We start from the raw sequence: 25,108 nt of genomic DNA, 5'->3' as shown, positions 1-25,108 counted from the left end.
ACAATACTTTCATCCCGGGTTCACATCTATGTTCACTTACACACACACAGAGCTGATGGTTTGTGAGATGTTTGAGAACCTGTTTCTCAGGATCCAGTCCTTGATTGTCTTTTCTTGTTTACATCAGGGAAGCCAAATGCATTTTTATCTCAAGTGCGAACTCTCGTTGGTTGGTAGCAGATGCTAGGAGAGCACTACTGAGGTTTCTGCAGTCACATAAGGGCTTAACAATAGAGAGTGCTTTAATAGCTCCTTCAGTGAGCACAGAGTTGGGAGTGGTGGCATGCATGCCTTTTCAGAGCCTTTACGGTTCACATTTTCCATGGCAGACTTTCCATTTTTCTCCAAGGATAGGAGTAGTACTTGTTCCAACCCTCATTACCATTTTCCTAGACACTCTGCCTCTATTCCCTAGGCTTTTCTGGGATTCTGAAGTGCAGTATCTTAGGTCAGATTCATTCTTCCTCTGAATGCACTCAGCTCTCTTAGACCCATTAAATCAGTTACCATCCCTCCATTTGCTTTCTATCTTCTAAAACTTCGTAAACATTTCTCATTTGCTGTTATATCCATTGTGTTCTTATTGTCCTGTGGATCACTTTGTTTTTATTTATTAATTTCTTTTGGTCCATTTATAATATTAGGGTTTCATTTATTCAATTTTCTGTTTCTTCGGTCTACCATGTTTCATCAAAACTTGTGCCATGGTTTTCTACTTATGCTCTTCAATATATACTTATTTAACTGAAGGGATATGCAACCATCAGAGAGTATCAGTGAACAATTCACAATCTCTATTTATTAGGGCAAATGGCTTTGGGTATTGACATGTTTTGACTGTGTCCCCACCCAAATCTCATCTTGAATTGTAGCTCCCTTAATTCTCATGTGTTGTGGGAGGGAGCTGGTAGGAAATAATTGAATGATGGGGGTGCTTTCCCTCATACTCCTCTCATGGTAGTGAATAATTCTGATGGGATCTGATGGTTTTATAAGGGCAAATCCCTTTCACTTTGTTCTTTTCTTCTCTTTTTTCTGCTGCCATGTCAGACATGCCATTCATCTTCTGCCATGATTGTGAGGCCTCCTCAGCCATGTGAAACTGTGGGCCCATTCAACCTCTTTTTCTTTATAAATTACCCAGTCATGGGTATGTCTTTATCAGCAATGTGAGAAGGGATTAATTCTGGTACGATTAAAATATTGTGTGCTTTGGTGTGTCTTTCCAGTTCTATCATTCCCCACACCTCCATAAGCACATTATCATTTCATACACCAATCTACCTGTAGTTTACTGTTTTGACAGTTTTCTAAGGGCTATTTATTGTTGATTACATTCTCTGAGCTTTGAATTCCCTTCACTCTAGCTAAATTCTTCTTACTCTTTCAAATCTGGTTTAAGTGCCCTTTATTTTGAAAGCCTTTCCCTATCTAACCCCAAGGTATGATTCATATACTCCCTGTATCTCTCATCTGAATACCTCCTTTGGACTCATAGTGTCTTTTGCTTTCTTGATTATAATATTTATCACCATATCATGACATTTGACTCTCTAGTTTATAAAGTAGACTGAGCCCCTTGATGACAGGCTCTGGGTTTATTTGTGCAGTATTTCCATGACCTGTATTACAAAGTAGACACTCAATACCTGCTTGTGGAATTAATGATGCTATGGGACTCCACTTCTAGAAGTGATCGTTTTCATTACTTTAGGAAGTCTGTTTTACCAAGGTGCTTTCTTCACAGTTGTGCTTTATGGACTCTAGTCATCAGGAAATTAACTGCAGAGAACACACATGCAGAACATGAGGTTACCAAGGGTCAAGTGCATGTGCATGTTTTTGATTTGGGCACAGGGAAGTTTATGAGCCTTGGGAGCACAATTTAGAAATTCTCAATTGTATATACTGCAGGTGAAATACACTTTATGTTGAAGCACGTGGTTAATTATTGAGATTTGGCTGACTATTAAAGGAATAGCCTCTTGTTCAATCTAAGTTGATGATGCAAATGAAAAACACAGCTAAAAATATCACTTATGTCTGAAAAAGACAGTCCAAAAAATAAAAAGCAATTAGCTTGAACAGCTGGAAGCAGATTTTGCCAGGATCTGTATTTACCAATATTTGAGTACAATTGGTTCACAATTTTGTACTTGGGGTAATAGCTTCATTCAAGCCCAGAGGAGGAAAATTTCTTTATGCTAGATATTTTTCTAAGCATTCCCCCTTCTTCCCTCTTCTTCCTGCCTCTCCTTCAATCATACACTTAGAAGTCTATGATATGTAATGCCAAATAATTTTAAGGACCTAGGAGGAAAAGTAGGGACATAATACTATAAATCAAATAAAGCAGTCTCCGGGCTCAGGCTATCGAAGTTTGAGTCCCAAATTCAATGTTACTGTATGACCTTGGGGAAGTTACTTACCCTCCTGTGTACCTCATTTTAAAATGAGGTTATAAAGATATATTTTAGTGTTGTTGTAGGATTAAGTGACATACTTGTAAATTTCTTAGAAAAATCCTTGATATGTCATAATTCTATTATTCATTTATAGTTCTGAGGTCAAATATCAGTTTTGACTTCTTTTGTAGATGATGAAAAATATTCATTCCCACCTACCTTGTACAGTGGAAATCACACTGTCCTATAATTCACACCAGAAACATAAAGAGTTAGTGCCAAGATCCTCTATGTACTCTTTGATTAATGCTTCTTAATATTTGTCATCTCTACCTCCATTCTAAAATCCAACTTTTAGCTTTCATTTAAGAAAGGGAGTGTCTATGGCCAAGGAAGGAGTGTATCCTTTCATTTCTATTCTGCTTAATTTCTGTGTCACTTGATTTTTTTCCCTAAATTGTACTCACTCAATTTGAATGTATAGCAACATCAAATAAAAAAGCAGAAGTAATTAGGTTTGTCAGCCCACAGAATTTTGGACCAAATATCCATGAAGTGGTGGGTAGATTATAATACCTAATACAGAGTATCAGAATGAGCTCTTTCAATCCCACACATAGTCTCCATGTGGTATGAGATGCCACTGGCTTGAGCTGATGTAGTATTTTTTATATGAGTGAAGGCTGTTCAAGGACTTATTTATTTTCTTAACTAGTATAACCCTTTCCTCCATTTTCTTTATACTACACTTTGATCAGTGATGCCTTCTTTCATGTATTGTATGAAAAAGCAAATTTCAGTCTTGTCTTGGTGAATTATAAATTTCAAGAGTTCAGAGCAAAAACGATGTATGCTTCTGCACATGCATACGTATGCTTATAAAAAGTGACGGCTGGCCAGGTGCGGTGCTTACACCTGTAATCCTAGCACTTTGGGAGGTTGAGGCAGGTGGATCACTTGAGGTCAGGAGTTTGAACCCAGCCTGGCCAACACGGTAAAACCCCATTTCTATTAAAAATACAAAAAATAGCCAGGTGTGGTGGTGCATGCCTGTAGTCCCAGCTACTCAGGAGGCCAAGACATGAGAATTGTTTGAACCCGAAGAACACAGGTTGCGTTGAGCCGAGATCATGCCAGTGCACTCCAGCCTGGGCAACAGAGTGAGACTGCATCTCAAAAAAAGTGACAACCTGTAGAGACTTCTGTTTGCAAGTGAAAATGTTAAAGTGTCAAAAAAAAAATGTATATACCATGCAAAAAGTAAACCACTAAAGCTAGTATTCCACAGAAAACCACATGGATATCAAATAGACTTCTAGAATCTATTATAATAATGGATAGACCCCATGAACAAACACTTCAACAGGATAAATCTATTAGGAGAAATGTAATAAAATTTCCCTATGGGAATTTCTCTCTGAATGAAATTATCAGGTCTATTAAGAAATAAAAGGGAAAGTTTAAATATCTAAGACTTTTAAAACTCTGAGAATATTTTACACCATGGCTATCAAAACAGAGACTGTTGAACTGAAAAATGCCTTATACTGCAGGGAGAACTGGCTTAGAGGTAGAGGAAAAATAGTAGAGAGAAACAGATAATTTAGATGATTAATAGTATGGTATGCTTAGATTTAAAGGGAGGGAAATGAAAGAGTGTACATATCAAGAAGCAAAGAAAGGTAGTCTCTTTTTCCAAGGCTGACTCAGTGCTTCTGGAGCTAAGTGTTTCACAGTTGGAGAAGTAGGAGGGCAAGCTGCTAAGAGAAGTAGGAACTACTCATGCATTGTCTGTATTCCTGAAGGGTAGAAAGTGGAGTACTCCAAGTGTATTGCTCTGTGATCATCAGGAGGATTTGGAATTAGATAACCTTGAGGGGAAGTCACCCTCCATAGTCTGTAGCCATTGGAAATGTGTCAGTGCTTCCAACAATAAATCCACCTTAGCTCAGCTATGCAGCAACCAAAATAGCATGCTAGTGGTACAAAAACAGGCACATAGACCAGTGGAACAGAATAGAGAGTCAAAAAATAAGGCCACACACCTACGACCATTTGATTTTCAACAAAGCTGGCAAAAATAAGCAATGGGAAAAAGACTCCCTAGTCAATAAATGGTGCCGGGATAACTGGCTAGTCATATGTAGAAGATTGAAGCTGGACCCCTTCCTTACACCATATACAGAATCATCTCAAGAGGGTTAAAGACTTAAATGTAAAACCTAAAACTATAAAAACCCCGGGAGACAACCTAGGCAATACCATCCTGGACATAGGAACGGACAAAGATTTCATAACAAAAATGCCAAAAACAATTATAACAAAAGTGAAAATTGAAAAATTGGATCTAATTAAACTTAAGAGCTTCTGTACAGCAAAGGAAACTACCTTAATTACCTAGCAGGGGAGATACTGTGATCCCAAAGGTGGTTTTCCCAGAGTAAGGCTCACCTATTGCACGCTGGGTGTGCTGGCCCTTGTGATTTTCCCAAATGCAAGAAACTTGACTACGTAATTTGTGGTCATGGGCTGGGGGGTGCGGGGTGGACTGTGTTTGTGCTTTCCCTGTGTATACTGTTAAATAATTTTTAAAAGTTAAAATGAAACTGTCAGCAGAGTGAACAGACAACCTACAGAATGGGAGAAAATTTGCAAACTATGCTTTGAACAAAGGTCTAATATCTAGCATCTGTAAGAAACTTAAATTTGCAAGAGAAAAACGACCCTATTAAAAAGTGGGCAAAGGACATGAACAGACACTTTTCAAAAGAAGACTTACATGTGGCCAACGAGCATGTGAGAAAAAGCTCCACATCACTGATCATTAGAGAAATGCAAATCAAAACCGCAATGAGATACCATCTCATGCCAGTCAGAATGGCTATTAATAAAAAATAAAAAAATATGGATGTGGAGAAAAAGGAACACTTATACACTGTTGGTGGGAGTGTAAATTAGTTCAGCCATTGTAGAAAGCAGTATGGTGATACCTCAAAGAGCTAAAAATGGAACTACCATTTGACCCAGCAATCCCATTGTCATGGGATCTTTGGGGTGCTGCTTTTCTGGCCAGAAACCTCTGTGGCTGGTGGTGCCTTTGCCTGAGTTTTGTCGAGCCCACTGGGCTTGTTCTGTCCACTCAGCCTGGCAGGCTGCGCTTGGCTCATGCTACTGGCCTTGATCCCATCCCTGTCAAGGGCAAGCCAGGTGTGGAGCAGTGAGGGGTTTGTGAGTGAGCATGGGTTTTGGTCACTGTGCAGTCAGACATACCAGCTGCTGCAGTGGGGTGGGCGACTCCAGGTGCTGGCATGGGCAGCTCCAGCTCTCTGCGAGGCTGTTACTGGACCAGGTGCACTGCAAGCAACTTCCACAGCTGACATTGGGAACATGGTGGCACCTGGAAGCTTGGAGATGCCAGGAACCACAGGGCCCTAAAGAGAGAGTCACAGCCCTGGCTCAGGGAGCTCTCAGGTCTGGGCTCCCTGAAGGGCCGCAGCTCTTCTCTCCTTCTCTTCACCCATGACATGGTAAGCAAGGGGCATGTTTCAGCTTTGTTTGTGTTATAGCCCTTTTATCCTCACTATTTGAGAGGTCCTGAGTTCTTGTCCTGTGACCAGGAAGAATGAGGTACACAGATAAGTGGAGAGTGAACAAGATGAAGAGGAGCTCTGTTGAGCAATAGAACAGCTCAGAGGAGACCAGCAGTGAGTAGCTCCTTTCCATAGTCAGGGTGGCCCAATGAGCATTTAGCTCTTAGCAGAGGGTAGACCTTGTAGTGGGAAGCTCATCCCAGCAGGCAGGTTGTCCCATCGTCTCTGAAGCTCTCAGCAGAGAGGAGGCCCTGGAGTGGGTTGCTCCTTTCTGCAGGCAGGTTGCCTGACATCTGCAGCTGTCAGCAGAGAGGAGGCCCTGGACTGGGTGGCTCCTCTCTGCAGCTGGTTGTCCCCACATTTGCTCACCTCTGGCTGAGCCCAGGGCTTTTATGGGCCTCAAAGGGGAAGAAGTGAGTACTGATTGGTCCATGGGCGGGCATGGGCAGACCTGGAAAAGACACCACAAGTTTCTACTCTGGTCTGTGAGACTAGCAGCCCAGCTCCCAGCCTTCAGGCCCAACCCTGGCCTGAAGGTGGAGCCTCACTGGGTACCCACTTCCTTCTGCCCAGGAGCCTGTCTTTCTCCCACTGCTTTTCATGGTGCCCAGGATCTTTGTGCCAAGGGAGGCCTACAGGCCAGTGCTGAGCTGCCCTCAGCCCCCACTTCGGCTTCCCTCCTATGATTGTCAGTGCCCAAAGTCTGGAGCGGGACAAGGCAGCAGGGAGCTGGTGAGTCAGAACTGCCCTGAGCATGTGCACGTCTTGCTAGGCTGTGACAGTGCCTGGGCTCAGTCCTGACTTTGCTCCAAGATCAGAGTGGGTGCCAACAGTAGGGAGAAGCCAGGCAGTGGGAGAAGGCACTTCTGAGCCTGCAAGGGCAGGGTGGGTCTTCCTGGGCCCCAAGAGCACAGGGAGGCCTGGGTTCACAGCTGCCGTTTGGGTGACTGCAGCCAAGCCTTGGGGGTGTGGGGCTCCTGTTTCCTCCATGGTGTGGGAGGCTTGGGTCTGCAGCCACAACTTGGGTAGCTGCAGCTGCACTTGGAAGCATGAGGCTCCTGCCTGCTTCTGCCCCCGCCAAGAGCACAGGGAGGCCTAGGTCCACTGCCACAACTTAGGCAGCTGCAGTTACACCTGGGAGGGCAGGGCTTCTGCCTGCTACGTGGAGAGGGAGGCCTGGATATACAGCCACGACTTCGGTGGCTACAGCTGAGCCCAGAAGGGTAGGCCTCCCGCCTGCTCCTGGGCCCTGAGAACACAGGGATGTCAGGGTCCACAGCCACAGCTTGGGTGGCTGCAGTGTACCTGGGGAGCTCCCGCCCCAACTCAGAAGGGGCAAGGCTCCCTGTTTTCTCTGGTTCCTGGTAGCTGCATGGAACATGCATCCCTGACCATGCTTCCCTGCTACAGCTGGTGTGGTGGCAGCCACAGACAGTCCACTGCTGCCATTACTGGGTGTATATACCCAAAGGAATATAAATCCTATGACAAAGATACATGCACGTGAATGTTCATTTCAGCACTGTTCACAATAGCAAAGACATGGAATTGACTTAAATGCCCATTGGTGACAGACTGGATACAGAAAATGTGGTACATATACACCATGGAATACTATGCAGCCATAAGAAAGAACAAATTCATGTCTTTTGTGGGAAGGTGGATGGAGTTGGAGGCTATTATCCTTAGCAAACTAATGCAGGAACAGAAAACTAAATATTATATGTTCTCACTTATAAGTGGGAGCTAAATGATGAGAACCCATGAACGCAAAGAAGAGAACAGCAGACACTGGGGCCTACTTGAGTGGGGAGGGTGGGAGGAGGGAGAGGCACAGAAAAAATAACTGTTGGATACTAGACTTACTATCTGGGTGATGAAATAATCTGTATAACAAAACCTTTGTAACATGAATTTACTTATATAACAAACCTGAACATGCACCCCTGAACCTAAAATGAAAGTTAAAAAAATCTTTATTATAAAAAGGTAAATAAAATTTAAAAATATACACATCTTTGGCATTAAAGAATTGCCAATAGATTTAGGGTATCTGACTCAGCCACTACCAAGCCAGAAACAGTGCCCAAACCAGACCTTGGTGGCTACTCCAGCAGACACCAATGCTGCTGCCACTTAGCACAGACATTGCATTTTGTCCTAGACACTGCAAATTCCACTGATAGTACTGGGGCCTGGAGTGCAAAATTCTGGGGCTGCTGATCTTGAAAACCCAGATACTTCTGTTGCTGTGAAAGAGAGAGTACATGTGCTTTGTAACGTCACTAACTTCCAGACTGAAGTCCTGGGTGTGGGTGCATTACATACTTTTATACAGCTGCAAATAAGACTGCGTTTCTGGTTTCTTCATTGAAGGGACAGGAATGAGAATGTGCAAAAATGTTGCAACATAAGAAGAGTGTTTAAAAGATGGTGGATTGCCACAAACATGACAAATATTCACAAGACCGCCCCCCAAAGTGGCATAAAGGAAGGGTATGATAGCTTTGTATACCAGTCATTTAATTAATGCTATTTCATGTTAGTTAAACATAAACACCATAATAAGAATGTCTGTTCTGTATTTTATGTTATATCAAAAAATGCTGGAGTAAAAGGAGAATCAAGGCTAGAAAAATGGTTGGACTATTCACTTGATCCCTCAATCACAATATATTAAAATGAAAAACACTTTCAAGGTCATTGAAGGATAAATATGAATACGTATTTTACAATAGTAAACTTGCTACCCGTATTTGGTAAATTTGACAGTTTTCTCCCTTGCTCTTGGTTGAACCATGTACCTAATGCTATCGTAGCAACTGTAACACTATTCTACATATTGCCTCGTATTTCTAGTCTGCTTTATATAGGGTTTAGTGCTGGTACATGGCAAGATATTAAGACATTTGCTGAATAAAATAGGAGTATCTTCTAGGTGTGGTGGCTCATGCCTGTAATCCCAGCACTTTGGGAGGCCTGGTTGGGCAGATTGCTTGAGCCCAGGAGTTCAGGACCAACCTGGGCAACATAGTGAGACCTTGTTTCTACAAAAAATAAATTTGAAAAATTAGCTGGGCGTGGTGGTATGTGCCTGTGGTCTCAGCTACTTGGGAGGCTGAGGTGGGAGGATTTTCTCAGCGTGAGGGGTGATCATGCTACTACACTCCAGCCTGGGCAACAGAGTGAACTTTATCTGAAAAAAGTTAACATCAATGTGAACAGGGATGTCTGGGGTATGCTCATAACTTTTCTGAGACAGGTATCATAGGCACCAGCAAGGTTCTTCCTAAACATACTGAAAGGGTATCATAGTGAGAAATATAGATGAGAGAGTGAATTGTCCATGGACTGGAAGCAAGGCCAAGTGAGTGTTCACTACATTGTATACTAGCATTTAGGCAAAGGAGAGGTTGACATATCTAGACTGGTTAAGAGAAAGACCCATTCCTTGGTTCTGTTTTGACTTTGTGCGATTAATGAAATGGTTATTGTATGTAAGGCTAGGATAAAGTTGACATGATCAACTTAATCCTCCCTTTTAGGGAATTTTTATGCTATTTATAAGAATGCAGCTGGATGCTTTCTATAAGGTCTTTTTCAAATTTAAAGCAAATGGGTTTTGATGTGAATCAAAGCATGTTATAAATGCCAATGTGTAGCACACAAAAAAATACGTAGATAACCCATTGTAATTCCTTTGGGAAATAATGGAAGTGCTTGTTTTAATCTAAGATATTCAGATATTAAAATATACCCTTTGAGTAAAAGGGAACATTCTGCTTCGAACTAAGCCTTTGTTACAACCAAAATGATTCTTTCAGAATAGAGTAGTATTAGATAATTATGATTTTATTAAAAATACTTGTTACCCAAATGCATGTTACAAGGACCCATCTATTGCCGTATATTATAGTGATCTCATATAACATTGTATTTATACTTAATTTCATGTAGTGGAATATGATTTATTACAGGGTCAATGCCTAAAAGATGCCAAAAGAAATTGACTTTTTTTTTTTTTTTTTTTTTTTTTTTTTTTTTTTTTAAAGACAGCGTATTGCTCTGTTGCCCAGGCTGGAGTTCAGTGGTGTGATCAAGCTCAACCTCCTGGGCTCAACCCATCCTCCCACCAAATAGCTGGGACCACAGGTGCATGCCACCCAGATAATTTTGTATGTTTCTGTAGAAACGAGATTTTGCCATGTTGCCTAGGCTGGTCTCCAACTCCTTGGGGCCAAGCGATCCTCCCACCTCGGCCTCCCAAAATGCTAGGATTACAAGTGTGAGCCACCATGCCTGGCTGAAATTGACCTATTTTTAAGACCACTGTCGAAGTGATAGCTCAGTATATTTCATGAGATCTTTTATATAAGGATTCAAATAATTCTTGTTTGACTATAGTTCTTGGGAAAAAAACATGTAAGTAACTCCATATGTTTTCTGCAGACAGAAATGGAAGTTGTTACTCCATTTTTGGCTCAATGTTCAGGAAATTGAGAGCCAGATGAATTGCCCAAGTACTAATCCCTGTTTAACTGAGGTGCCTGAAAGTACTGCAGCCTTTGATCCTCTCAAAACATAAGTTCTACTTTATTCTCAAATGACTCATCTTGCATTGTGTTTAAGTAAAACTATTTTTCTGATAAAAAGAATGTGTATTCACAACAGAAAATATAGAAAAGTGTATGATGAAAAAGTCAGTAATTTCTATTCCAAAGAAAACTATTATTGTATTACATTTTCTTCCATGTCTTTTTCTCTGTTAGTTACTGTATACTTGCTAAATATGCATTTTCACAAATATTGACTTAATTGGGATCACACTTATCACCTACTTTTTCTTTTCACTGAACAGTGTATCAAAGGCATTTTCTCAACCAATAAACCATACTTCTATTAATAAACATAATTATCTTGGCTTCATGAAATTCCATTGTATCGAGAGACAAAAATTTATTTTCATTTTATCAATTCAGTGTAAGTAGACATTTGTTTTTTGTCTGTAACTAAGATAAACAACCTTATGAATACTTCTGTGTTCATCCTGGAAATGTGATTGCTGAGTGAAATGGTATGAATATTTGTATATTTTTAAGAATATATGTCTCTATGTCTAGTTCTATTTCTACATCTCTATCTAAATGTTGGATCACTCTATTTTCCTACCAGCTGCTTATGTGAGTAGTCTGTTTCCTCATGTTCTCAATAATTAAATTATCAACAACAATGCTAGACTGGTAAATTATATATAGTACTTCACTTTTGTTTAAATTTATTCTTTACTAATTTATTGGCCATATATATTTTTATTTTTACCATTTACAGGTGAGTCATCCTGTTTTCTTTCACATTGTTTCCATCTGGAACCCCAATTTATTTTTATTTATTCTTTCCAACTTTTAGGTGTGTGGGGGGGTACATGTGCATGTTTGTTACATGGGTAAATTGTTTGTTGCTGAAGTTTGGTGTACAGACTATTTTGTCACCCAGGTAATGAGCATAATACTCGATAAGCAGTTTTTAAATCCTCACCCTCCTCCCACCCACCACCACCAAGTAGGCTGCAGTGTCTATTGTTTCCGTGTGTACTGAATGTTTAGCTTGCCCTTATAAGGGAGAACATGTGGTGTTCGATTTTCTGTTCCTGCGTTAACTTGCTTAGAAAAACAGCCTCCAGTTGCATCCATGTTGCTGTAAAAGTGATGATTTTGTTATTTTTTATGGCTGCATGATATACCATGGTGTATATGTACCACATTTTCTTTATCCAGTCCACTGCTGATGGGCATCTAGGTTGATTCCATTTCTTTGCTATTATGAATAATGCTGCAATAAACATATGTGTGCATGTGTCTTTTTGGTAGAAAGATTTATATTCCTTTGAATATATCCTCAGTAATGGGATTACTGGGTTGAAATTCTGTTTCAAGTTATTTGAGAAATCTCCACACTGCTTTTTCACAGTGGCTGAACAAATTCTCATTCCCATCAGCAGTGTGTAAGTGTTCACTTTTCTCTGCAACCTTGCCAGCATCTGTTACTTTTTGTCTTTTTAATAATAGCCTTCTGCCTGGTGTGAGACGGTATCTCATTGTGATTTGCATTTCTCTGACAGTGATGTTGAGAGTTTCTTCATATGATTGTTTGCTGTATGTATGTCATCTTTTGAGAAGTATGTCTAGTTCATTTTAAAAATGAGGTTCATTGTTTTTTGCTTGTTGAGTTGTTTAAGTTCCTTATAGATGCTGGATATTAGACATTTGTCAGATGCATAGTTTGCAAATATTTTCTCCCATTCTGTAGGTTGTCTGTTTACTCTGTTGATAGTTTCTTTTGCTGTCCAGAAGCTCTTTAGTTTAATTAGGTGCCACTTGTCAATTTTCGTTTTTGCTGCAATTGCTTTTGGAGTCTTTGTTATGCAATCTTTTCCAGGGCCTATGTCCAGAATGGTATTTCCTAGGTTTTCTTCTAGGATTTTTATAATTTTGGTTTTACATTTAAGTTTTTAATCCATCTTCAGTTGATTTTTTGTACGTAGTCAAAGGTAGTGGTCTTGTTTCAATTTTCTGCCTATGGTTATCTAGTTATTACAGCACCATATATTAAACAGGGAATTATTTCCTCATTGCTTGTTGTTGTCAGCTTTGTTAAACGTCATGTGGTTTTAGGTATATTGCTTTATTTCTGGGTTCTCTAACCTGTTCCTTTGGTCTGTGTATCTGTTTTTGTACAACTACCATGCTATTTTGCTTACTGTATCCTGATAGTTTCAAGGCAGATAGTATAATGCCTATGGCTTTATTCTTTTTGTTTAGGATTGCTTTGACTATTCAGGCTCTTTTTTTAGTTCCATATGAATTTCAGAATAATTTTTTCTAATTCTGTGAAAAATGACATTGGTAGTTTCATAGGAATAGCATTGAATCTGTAAATTGCTTTGGATAGTATGGCCATCTTAACAATATCGATTCTTCCTATCCATGAGCATGGAATGTTTTTCCATTTGTTTGTGTTATCTCTGATTTTCAGCAGAGTTTTGTAATTCTCATTGTAGGGATCTTTTACCTCCCTAGTTAGCTGTATTCCTAGGTATTTTATTTTTTTGTGACTATTGTGAATGGGATTGTGTTCTTGATTTGGCTCTCAGTTTGGATGTTACTGTGCAACCCTAATTTCTGTACTCAATATTAGAAGAATTGGGTTCTAGCTAGTAACTCTGCTGCTAACTGTGGGATCTTGATGAATAGACAATATAAAATGTATTTTGTACTGATATCAGTTTGATATATTCAAGAAGCAAGTTTTATTCTGTCATTTCATTGTCTTAACTCTCACTGGCATCCCTCAGTCTAGAAGGAAACATCTGTTTTTGGCACCGTAGTCATCTCTTGCTATCTGTGGCAGCATTAGCCATGTGGATGACTGATGAATTTCATCAGCAGAGAATGTGGTAGTTCTACCACACAGCAGCATTGTGTTTCACTGGATTATGCCAACCTCTGGTTTATGGTTTAGTGTTTACTAGTATCTCATTGACAAACTCTACTGGATTTGTAGTCCTACAGTGAACATTATTCAAGTGGAGAAACCCAGTAGCCGTTTTCTGACTGTAAAAAATTGAATGAATGATGTCAAGTGGTTTGTAAAATGGTCTGCCTTTCAAAGGGTATCCTGGTGAACTAATACATGGAAAAATAATGTATGGGGAAATGAAATAATATTATGGAGTGTAATACAAATATAAATTACTCTCGTTGGTTTGAATGTCATTAATGCAGTTGACCTGCCTTGTTTTTCAATGCTGAGAAAATATGAAGAGTGACACGTTTTATGTGAACTAATTTCCTCCAAGTTGTCTAGTGTCATTGACTTGTAAACTCACTGGTTTCCTGCATTCTTGTGGGTGTGATTTTGAAGCTCTGTTATTAGGACTTTTGCAATATTGGTGGAGTCACACAGAATGATCTAAATACGCTCTCAGATCAGAAGTAGCATGTGAGTTTCAGGCAACTGCGTTCACACATCCTGGGACACAGAAATGGAAAAGGTACGAAGATACAGCACCAATACTAACTGAAACAGCCCTTTTATCACGAAACAGCTTTAATTCAACATACAGGCCACAAGTAATGTATAGGGTGGCTTACTCATTAGTCATTCACGTTCATACATAGAGGAAACAACAGAATTGATATCAACTTTGAACAAAAGAATAGTAAAGCATATTCTTATTTTCCATATAGATCTTGTCTTTGCCTATGCGTAAGTTCACAGTATACTAGTTACTTGCTTTAATAATAATATTATTATTATTTTTTGAGACGGAGTTTTGCTCTTTCGCCTAGGCTGGAGTGCAGTGGCGTGATCTCGGCTCACTGCATCCTCTGCTTCCCGGGTTTAAGCAATTCTCTGCCTCAGCCTCCTGAGTAGCTGAGATTATAGGTGCCCACCACCACACCTGGCTATTTTTTTTTTGTAATTTTACTAGAGACAGGGTTTCACCATCTTGGCTAGGCTGATCTTGAACTCCTGACCTCATGATCCACCTGCCTTAGCCTCCCAAAGTGCTGGGATTACAGGCGTGAACCACCACACTTTAATATTTTAATAATTGTCTTTTCCATGCAACTTCACAGTATATCGTTGTGAGAAAATAAAACACCTTTAAAGCCAAGAATCACTGAATTGTTAGGAGACTGTTTTTATAAATAAGACAGAAAATTAATAGGAATGCCAAGGATCCTTAAGAGCTATGCTTGTCTGTCTCTCGGGTTCTTGGTAATATTGGACTTCATCTGTTTAGAATAATTGTTTTCTTTTTAGTTAAATGCTTTATACATGGAAAGTTTCCAGTACTTTGTTTGAGTGAAAAATATTCCAGTTGTTTCACACTCCTCCTTAGATGTCTTTTCAGCATTGCCCTATACAGTTATCCAACATTTCAGGCAATGGAGCAAATTTTTCTGGGATTACCTTGGACTTACTTGAATAAGTAATACGATTGATTTTTATTTGTTTTGTGTGAAACATTCTCTAAGCATCTCCACTGCTATAGGGGATCCTGTTGGAAGAGAATCTTCTCTGAAGGGGATTTTGGGGGGGAGAAAGGGTTAAAAAGAATAACAGTGCTCTTAGTAGCCCAGAAGTTAATACCACAACATCCCATAGAGGAGAGTCAGCGTTTCATTGTGGCCTTCATCTGCCTATTGATGTCAGTGTGGAGGCATGAAGTTATGCTTAAATCTGATATATGATTTTCCAAGTTAACTGTGTGTTATTTCTTCCTTAATTAAACCCTGTCTATAGAGTTACCATTTAGGTGGCTGCTATTAAACTGAGGGATCTTTTGATGATTGACACCATTTCCTGCTGTACAAACACTCCACATATTCTAGTTTTCTCAGAAGCTTTTAAAGAAAGACACTATCTACTTACCTTTGGACCCAATAGATTTGTAGCTTTTCGATATGGTAAATATTGTAGGATATATTTAAAGTAAGTACTTATTTAGTTTGTAGAGTAATATTTTGGTATACTCATATGCTTTGTGTATTTTGGACACTTGGAAAAATGATTACTTTTTTTTAAGCTCCACACATCAAGTTATTGAAAAGCTCAGGGTTTTCATCAAAGCAGAATGTAGATAAGTTTTACAAGTATTTTATTGTATGAAGTTGTAAAGACACAATTAGACAATTTACGCCAGCAGATGGCACTCTTACCTTTGTCCTCATTTAAAGAGATGTTTGGGGTTGTGGCAACTTCTCTCATAACTAGATCTCAGAAACTGTTGAGAATTGCATTTTCCTATTTTTATTCAAACAAAGTTTTATCGCAAAGCAATAAGGTTATTTTTATGTTTATAGAGAAAAGTGGATGAATGGACAAAACCATTTCTATAGTCTGTTCAATTATTTGTTAGCACGCGAAATAGTTAAGATCCATATGGATGAAAATTGCTATTCCTGCAAATGCGTTCTATATTGTATCAGTGTCTTTTCTTTCTTATTTATAAACTCAGAATCTTAATCTGATAAATCCAGCTGGATGAACAATAGAATGAGAACAATGCTCCTCTTGTCCTTTGTTTCTGGGATTTCATATAATATATTGAAATCAGGATTTTAGTGCTATAAAGAGCCTTGGAGATCATTTAGTTGAACATGCAAACTTTTGGGTGAGGAAACCAAGGCCCACAGAAGTGAAATGACTTGTCCAATTTGAAGGTAGAAATATCTGCTTTTGGTTAAAAGCAGAAAACAGGACTTACTATCTGCAGAGCAAAGCTGCACAAGAACCTTCTGCTTTATAATTGCATCGTGCTCTGTTATTCTCTGATGGCATGGAAGGCAAGGGAGCTTTGGCCACTTGACTTATTGGTGGAGATCAATACATTTGTCATGCTTCTTCTGCTTTTGCTTTTTTTCATAAAACTTCTGCACAAAGCAGCTAAGAATTCAGAAATGCCCCTCAGATATATCTAAATATCCAAATCAGGCAAAAAACATATGGTAGGAATCTTTTTTCATGGTAATTACAAATTTAAAGAGGGATGCATACATTTTAAATAAAATTTAATTTAATAAAAAAGGGGCATACCAAGACTAGGGTAATCTACATGTTGCAGGTATAAAATGTCCAATCCCTGAATTAGTTAACTGAGTAGTTACTTCATTTGCAGTGCAGATATTTGTGGAACCAGGGAATATTCATAAGCAGTATGGGATTAGTAGGATAGGGTATCCAGTTGGTGTTCAAGAATATCAGTATACAAAAAGCATCTCATTTCTTTATTGTTATGAATCAAATTAAATATGGATTATTCCATTTGCCTGGCTAGCAGGCTAACTGTACATCCAAATTCCAATTTTTTTTTTTTGTTTGTTTTTTAAGGAGAACTTCCCTACTTCACTCAGAATGGGAAAAGACCCAAGGGGCTTAAATGAACCAGGAAAATTGGACCAGGGCCTCTATTCTCTGCCTTTGTTGATAGTCGCTGAGATGTTTGTTGTTTAAGCTTGTGTGGTCCTTTGGAGGCGTTTCCCCTTTACCATTCACCGCCTCCATGGGGCATTGACCCAGAACCTTCAAGCTGTGCAGAATTCTAGATACACAGAAGCTCTGCTACTTCTTAGGTGCTGTGAAGGATCAGCGTGTCTTCTACTCCCAACGTACCACCACTGCTCCGGAGTCCACCACCCCAAGCTTCCAGTCTCTGGATATCCAGCTCATTTCAGGGTCTAGTGGGGCAAAACCCTCCAGGCCCTTTGGGACTCTGTTGCTTAATTTGTTCCAACGGGTCTGAAGCCAAAATTGGTTCCTCTTCTCCTGGGGAATTCTGAACACAAAAAGAAGTCTGAGAGAAGAAAAAAAAAATCTCTCTCTCTCTTTTTTTATGGACAGTGAGTTTTCAGGAAGGATAGAACAAATTTTAATTTCTCAATAATGTGGCCTATTTCATAAGGTTACACTTTATTCTAGCAATATCTTTTTATGATGAGTGACAATACAGGAGGAGGTGAAAGGAAGATCCAAATTCACAGAAGCTGCTGCTTCTAAGTGTTGATCCTAACCAGGTCCCTGAGCTCTTGCTGGGTAGAAAGTAGGTTGCTTTTAAGTGGAACAACTGTTAAAAGTACAAAGACTGGAGTACGTGGGGGGAATAAAGAGCAGCGTTTTTTTTCCCCCCCCAGAGGAGCAGGCCTCTTCTACTATGCAGCCAAAAATGTTTGTTGCTGTTTAATGTTCTGTAGCCAAACTTGATTTCTTATCTTCTCAGAAACCCTTAATTTCCTATAAAATAGAATCCACACTTACTGCCTACTTACTCCTTAGGGATCCTTGACAATTCCCTAGGTTAATTTATGCTAGGTGCTTTATTCTAGTCAATAATCATACTAATCAGGGCTATTAAGGCATCGTCTAGACAAGTGAGTCCCTCCCCCAACCCAACGACCTTTTTTTAGTTGTTTTTGATGTATCTCCTAGACTAGGACCTGAGATAACTGTAAACTCCTAGAAAATATCACAGTGAGCAAAGCTTGTCAGGTTTGTAAGGCAGAAGAAAAAGGTTATTTCTGACATGCCTGCCCATTTCTCCACGTGGTGGTAGAACAGTTGAAACTTGGAGTTGTGCTTCCTCTTCTAATTCAGCCCCGATGGGTTCATACCCGCTCATGAGAACTGATTGGGTGACTCTCTCTCCCCAACAGCATGTTGGCGGCATCATGTTGTAGCTTGAAATCTGCCATGGTGGAATTATTTATAAAGAGGGGCAAAGACTACAAATAATAGCTGGTTGATAAACCAGCACACTATTCCTAAAAAATCACATTTGAACCAGCTTTTTGAATAATTTATTAAAAAAACCAACTGCAAGGACCTAAAAGATTTTCATTTCAACTTTATATGAAGAGAATACCTAGAGAGAGAGTTTGGGTGATTCATAATGGGAAGGCTATTCATTCCTTCTGCTTCAGCATATATTAATTATAATTTTAAAATTCCAGCACCACTTTTGTTTAATAAAAATTGCCTGTGTACCAATGATAACATATCTTTAGAGCATGCCACAACTTTGCTCCCTTCAAAGAAAAATATAAGAAAATGAGCAAGAAAGTCTTTTGAGTTAATGTTTAAAGAAGTAGGTGGAGAGATAATAAAGAATACCATCTGAATGCTATTGCAGGTGATATTTTTAGGAAGTTATTTGTACCTTAACCCTCATTGCTTCACCCCTAAGCTTTGCCAGAGATAACTCCTGTTAAACCTAAATTACTTTGACAATTATCACAGATTTTAAGGAATGTTGTGGTAAGCCTTAGGGAAGCAACTAGATTAAATGAAATAATATATTAGTGACTACAAAATGTGTTGTTGAAGAAAAAGCCCCTTTCTTCCTCCAAAATCACCATGTCCATGAACAAGAACAACCTGTTTGTATAACTCAATGTTTTATCAGTATCAAGTCTGACTTTATTTTCATTAGAACCATGGCGAATAGCAAAGACATTATTTTTTGTATAGTGCTGTCATATACATATTGCAATGCAGGATTGTTAAACAACATATATTTATATATAAGTCAAGGATTCTGTTAAGCCTTCAGGAAGCTTAGGTATCAAGTATTAGTTTGAAAAGCAAAAAAAAAAAAAAAAAAAAAAAGTATGAATGGTAGGAGGCTTTCTTTAAGATAAGGAGCCCTGAATCATTGCTGATTCTGTTGTCTCTGCAGTTGCTAACGTTCACACTTCAAGGATTGTCAACTACACAGCTGTAGAATCACAAAACAATGCCTCCAAATCCCTCAAGAAGTCAGCCATAAAGCCTTCTAACTTTAGGAGCATCTCATGTTGACTTTGTCAGATATCTCAGGATCCATCACGAACCACAGATGAACTAGGGTCCCGAGCTTCAATATCGGAGAGGGAGATATTTCTCTGCATTTGGTTCTCAAACACACACCTCTACAGACATGGCTGAATCCCCTCTTCTGACCCTCTAGGGAAGAGATGGCCTGGTATGGAGTCTGGCTAGAGTACTGACAATTTATCATAATGTTTCTACTTCATCGTCTTCTATTCTTGTGCCTTCTAGCCTTAAAATGGTTATACAGAAGTTATCCCTCAATTTCTTATCTCTTATTTGGAGGGAGATTTTCGATGTTTGAGGGTAAGAGGCACATGAGTGACTCGATTTGAATCTCTGCATGTCAGATATTAAAGTTCATGGAATTAGGCACACGTTGCTATAGTCAGTATAACCCTCAAATCTGATCTTACTAAACCTACACAATATTTTAAAAATGCTCCAGATTTCTGAAACACTATGAAAAGAATGCTCTGAATTTTAGACATTTGATCATTTGTAAGTGAAGATACTCAAGTATGATTATGCTATGCCCATGCATTGAAGTTTATTTATGAGGAGAGTTATTCAGTAGACATTTCTTGGGGCCAAATGTATGTACATGAAACAAAAAAATTTCAAACAAGCTAGAAATAATAGTGCCTCACATTTACTGTCTGCTTTTCCTGTGCCAGGAACTGTGATAAGGGCTTTGAAGGGATTTTTCATTAAGAAAATCTAGGATCACACATCTTATAAATTTTAGGGTCAGCCTATTAGTACAATTGGATTGAGTCTCAGGGTTTAACCCCGACAATACAACTGTCACACTATACAAAATATAGTGTAAACGGTCACCGATGGAAGAGCTGCAGAATGATCTGAGGAGAAAAGATTTCTTGAAAGGCACATTTGGAGCCAAATTTTGACATATGATCCTATGGTTCCATGCTATAGATTATATTAACAATTTAAAGTACATAGATTTACAAATTTGAAAATCAGTTAAAATTTTGTAAGGAGTAGATGCCACATGTACTAACTTAAATTTACAGCACAAGTAATTTACCTCCAATTCCCATTCCTTCATCTCTCCAGTCCACCAAAACACCACTGAGAAAATATTCATGAATTGTCATTTCAACTCAAAAACCTTCCCATCATCACCTTCCCAAGCTTAGGTTTACAAATCCATATAAGTTGCCTCTTCTGTCTGTTAACAGAAAACCTTCATGATCTTAGTCCTTATGATGTCTGGCTTATCAAGAGGCTCTTATAGACATTGGTTGAATAAATTCTAATGATTGTTTCATTTTTGTCTACAATTGTCTTTCTTGTTTTCACAGCCACTTCATTTTCATTAATCAAACCTCATTCCAAACTCCCTCCCTCCATCCCTTCCCTTGCAAACACGGAAAATATATAAAATTGTGCTCTTAATGAGATTGGTAGGAAGCATTACTAGCAACTATTCCTTCCAAGACTTGCAGTGGATACAATTCTAAGACAGGAGATGGGACTGTCTTGAAAGACAAAGGATTCAATTTAGACAGAAGGGCTTTCTGATTTTCATTTGTGTTTAAGTGGTATGTATTGAATAGTCGTTCTATCAATGGCTGCCAGAGAGAATCTGCTGATGATTTGACTCTGAAAGAATTAAAAGAAGTGTCTGTAGAAGTAAGTGGTCAGGAATCAGCTAACTGCTTCTTTAGACTGGACAAATACACTCCTTTTTGGAATCCATTCATGCCTTTCCCAAAGGGACATTGTCACACAATGTTTACACAAGTGCTTCCTATTTGTAACTTTGCCAGAATTGTGTTCTGCGTGATTCCGATTACACACCCTAGACTTACTGAGTTGCCAACATTCAGACATCATTAGTGACCTCATTAATGCCATTTTGATAAAACGTTTACATCATTGCTTCTCTTATATCTTGTTTTTGACGCATATTGGAATATCTGTTCTACATTTCCCCACATCCTTCATTTACCACATATTTGTTTGATGCGGTGTTTTACAAGTTGTTAGTGTTCTGTACTTTTAATCCTTCTGGCTAGAACCCAAATGTTTGATATGCCAGGTCATAAGCGTTGCACCTTGACAAGAAAAATTCTGTTTAAGGCACCATAATGAGAGAAATATTGTCTCTCCAAAGGTCTCATGTAGTTCACCTCCCTCCCTCAGTGTTATGTCGGGAAGAATCACTTTTCTTCTCTGTGCTTCTATTCTGTAAAATAAACACAGCCAGTTAGACTTGAATATCCACAGTTGAAGTTTTTTTTGTTTTACCAATTCTAGCTAATTTCATTTCCACAATGGTCTCTTCTATGGGATGTGAGCTTCCTAATTTCTGGAATTGGTTACTTTCTTAAGGGAAATAGCTTCTGTCTCAGATCACCTCATGGTCCCCTAGGTCCTGGTATTGACTTTCCTGTCTGTTCAGATTCCTGAATGACAGCCTTAACCTTAGCCTCTGGGCTATATGCTCCTTAAAACAGGATAAAACACCCTATTTTATAGATGAGCCACAACCATGGTAAACAACCCCATTTTATCTTGGTTGTAGCTTATCTGTGTGTAATCTATCTCAGAAATTTCTAGATGAATATCTGGCATTACTAAAAGGAGCTTTTGTCATTGGTGCTCCCCTCAGCAATTAGCTCCTCCCTTTATTCTGTTTTCTATGGTCTTTGTTAAGTAGCCAGCAAAAACAATGTTAACTTTCTTTACTGTTGAACATTTGACATGCAGATGTACACTTTGACTGTTAAAAGGGGTCTATACTATGTAGCTGCACCTACTACAGCATCTACTACTTGGCTGCCTTCTAATCACCCCAATCTCTAGCTTTTGGGGTACAGTCTACTTTAAAGTAGTATGTTTGATTCGTGGTTATGCACTCAGATCATCTGGAGAGCCTTAAAAACATAAAGAAGTTCCAGGCCCACCCCAGACATACTGAATTGGAGTCTTTGTGGGTATGGGAACTGGGTGTTTTAAAAAATACTTCCTAGGCAATTCTAAAGTGCAGTAGTAATGCAGAATCATTATGCCTCAGTCTGTCAATGTACTCTGACAATTACCCTACTGGCTGTGATTGGTTTACTCCTTAAGTAAGGATGCACATTCACACTTGAGGGCAAAGTGAATATACGTGGTCCAAGTTGCTGATGACTCTTATCTCATGACCATCCTTAAGAAGAAATTGATGCTTTGGACAAGAAATCAGAAAGAATGCTCTCTGATGACATCTCTAGCCATTGAATCAATTAACCTTTAAATTTGCCCTACCTCTGGACTTCTTGTTATTTAAGAAAATAAATTTCTGAGCTGAAGAAACTGGGATCAAAGGGATTAAATGACACATGGAGGAAACTAAAACTTAAGTCTTACAGTTCAGTGTTTCTGTGCAGTCTATGAAGATACCTGTCAAAAAAATTGGTGAGATTTCATCTGCTTTGGGTATATACCCAGAAGTGGAATTGCTGAGTCATATGGTGATTGTATTTTCATGTCTTTAGGAACCTCCATACTGTTTTTCTTACTGGCCATTAACATTCCACATTCCTACCAATAACATACTAGAGTTCCCTTTTATTCACATCCTCACTAACCTTTGTTACCACTTATCTTTTTGATAATAGCCATCCAAACAGGTGTGAGGTAATATCTCATAGTGGCTTTAATTTTTATTTACCTGATGGTTAGTGAGGTTAAGCCCCTTTTAATATGCCTGTGGGCCATTTTTTTTATGGTATACACTAATTAAATATTTTTCATTTTTAAAAATTGTATTTATAATTGACAATAATTGTACATTTTTATGAGGGACAGTGTGACATTTCAATATGTGTGTACACTGTACGAAGATTAAATCAGGATAGTTAGCCTGTCCATCACCTCAAACCTTTTATCATTTCTTTGCGGTAAAAACTTTCAAGATCCTTTTTACTAGCTATCTTGAAATACACAATTCATTGGCTTTTCCCCATTCTTTTTATTTTTATTTATTCTTTTTAATTTTTATGAGTACATAGTAGGTGTATATATTGTAGGGTAGGTAAGATATTTTGATACAGGGATACAATGCATAATCATCACATCAGGGTAAATGGGGTATCCATCACCTCAAGCATTTATACTTTGTGTGTTACAAACAATCCAATTATACTCTTTTACTTATTTTTAAATGTACAATAAATTATTGTTGACTGTAGTCACCCTGTTGTGCTATCAGATACTAGATCTTATTCATTCTATTTCACTGCATATTTTTACCCACTTATCCCCATTTCCCCAGACCCTCACAACTACCCTTCCCATCTTTCTAGTCTCTATCTTCATGAGTTCAATTGTTTTGATTTTTAGATCCTACACATAAATGAGAACATGCAAAGTTTGTCTTTCTGTGCCTGGCTCATTTTACTTAACATAATGTCCTCCAGTTTCATTCATGTTGTTGCAAATGATAGGATATAATTCTTTTTAAATGGCTGAATAGTACTTCATTGTGTATATGTGCCACATTTTCTTTATCCATTTGTCTGTTGGTGGACACTTCGGTTGCTTCCAAATCTTGGCTATTGTGAATAATGCTGTAATAAACATGGGATTGCAGATATCAATTCAATACGGTGATTTCCTTTCTTTTGGGTATATACCTAGCAATGGGATTGCTGCATCATGTGGTAGCTCTATTTTTGGTTTTCTGAGGAACCTCCAAACTGTTCTCCATAGTGGTTGTACTAATTTACATTACCACCAACAGTGTATGGGGGTGCCCTTTTCTCCACATCTTTGCCAGCATTTGTTTTTGCCTGTCTTTTAGATAAAAGATATTCTAACTGGGGTAAGATAATATCTCATTGTAGTTTTGATTTGCATTTCTCTGATGATCAGTGATATTGAGTACCTTTTCATATACTTTGCCATTTGTATGTCTTCTTTTAAGAAATGTCTACTTAGATCTTTTGCCCATTTTTAAATCAGATTATTAGATTTTTTTCCTATGGAGTTGTTTGAGCTGCTTATATATTCTGGTCATTAATCCCTTGTCAGATGGGTAGTTTTCAAATATTTTTTCCCATTCTGTGGGCTGTCTCTTCATTTCATGAATTGTTTCTTTTGCTGTGTGGAAGTTTTTTAACTTGATGTGATCCCATTTGTCCATTTTTTTTCTTTGTTTGCCTGTGCTTCTGGGGTATTACTGAAGAAGTCTTTGCCCAGTCCAATGTCTCTGAGATTTTCCCCAGTGTTTTAGGAGTTTTATAATTTGAGATCTTAGACTTAAGTGTTTAATCTATTTTGAGTTGATTTTTGTATACAGTGAGAGATTCTAGTTTCATTCTTCTGCATAGGGTTATCTAATTTTCCCAACACTATTTATTGAAGAGACTGTCCTTTCCCCAATATATGTTCTTGGCTTGTTTGTCTAAAGTTAGTTCCCTGTAGATGTATGGATTTACTTCTGGGTTCTCTATTCTCTTCTGTTGGTCTGCGTGTCTGTTTCTATGCTGGTACCATGCTGTTTTGGTAACTATATCTCTGTAGTATAATTTGAAGTCAGGTAATGTGATTCCTCCAGTTTTGTTCTTTTTGCTCAAGATAGCTTTGGCTATTCTGGGTCTTTTGTGGTTCTATAGTGGTTCCTTATAAATTTTAGGATAGTTTTTCTTATGTCTGTGAAGAATGTCATTGGTATTTTGATAGGGATTGTATTACATTTGTAGATTGCTTTGGGTAGTATGGTCATCTTAA

The 25,108-nt window shown here is 38.5% G+C and overlaps 1 long non-coding RNA gene and 1 pseudogene across 2 annotated transcripts in view; both read left to right on the top strand.

Annotated features, from left to right (window-relative positions):
• The window catches only part of LOC105481291 (uncharacterized), a 426,102-nt gene that overhangs the window by 43,848 nt on the left and 357,146 nt on the right, over positions 1–25,108 (top strand). The window lies entirely within an intron of this gene.
• Positions 4,795–4,974, top strand: LOC112426850 (U1 spliceosomal RNA; annotated as a pseudogene).

This window comes from Macaca nemestrina, chromosome 10 (genome assembly GCF_043159975.1).
Source record: "Macaca nemestrina isolate mMacNem1 chromosome 10, mMacNem.hap1, whole genome shotgun sequence".
NCBI lineage: Eukaryota > Metazoa > Chordata > Mammalia > Primates > Cercopithecidae > Macaca > Macaca nemestrina.
The sequence above is the reverse complement of the archived record's forward strand: the minus strand, read 5'-3'. Positions and strand labels throughout refer to the sequence as shown.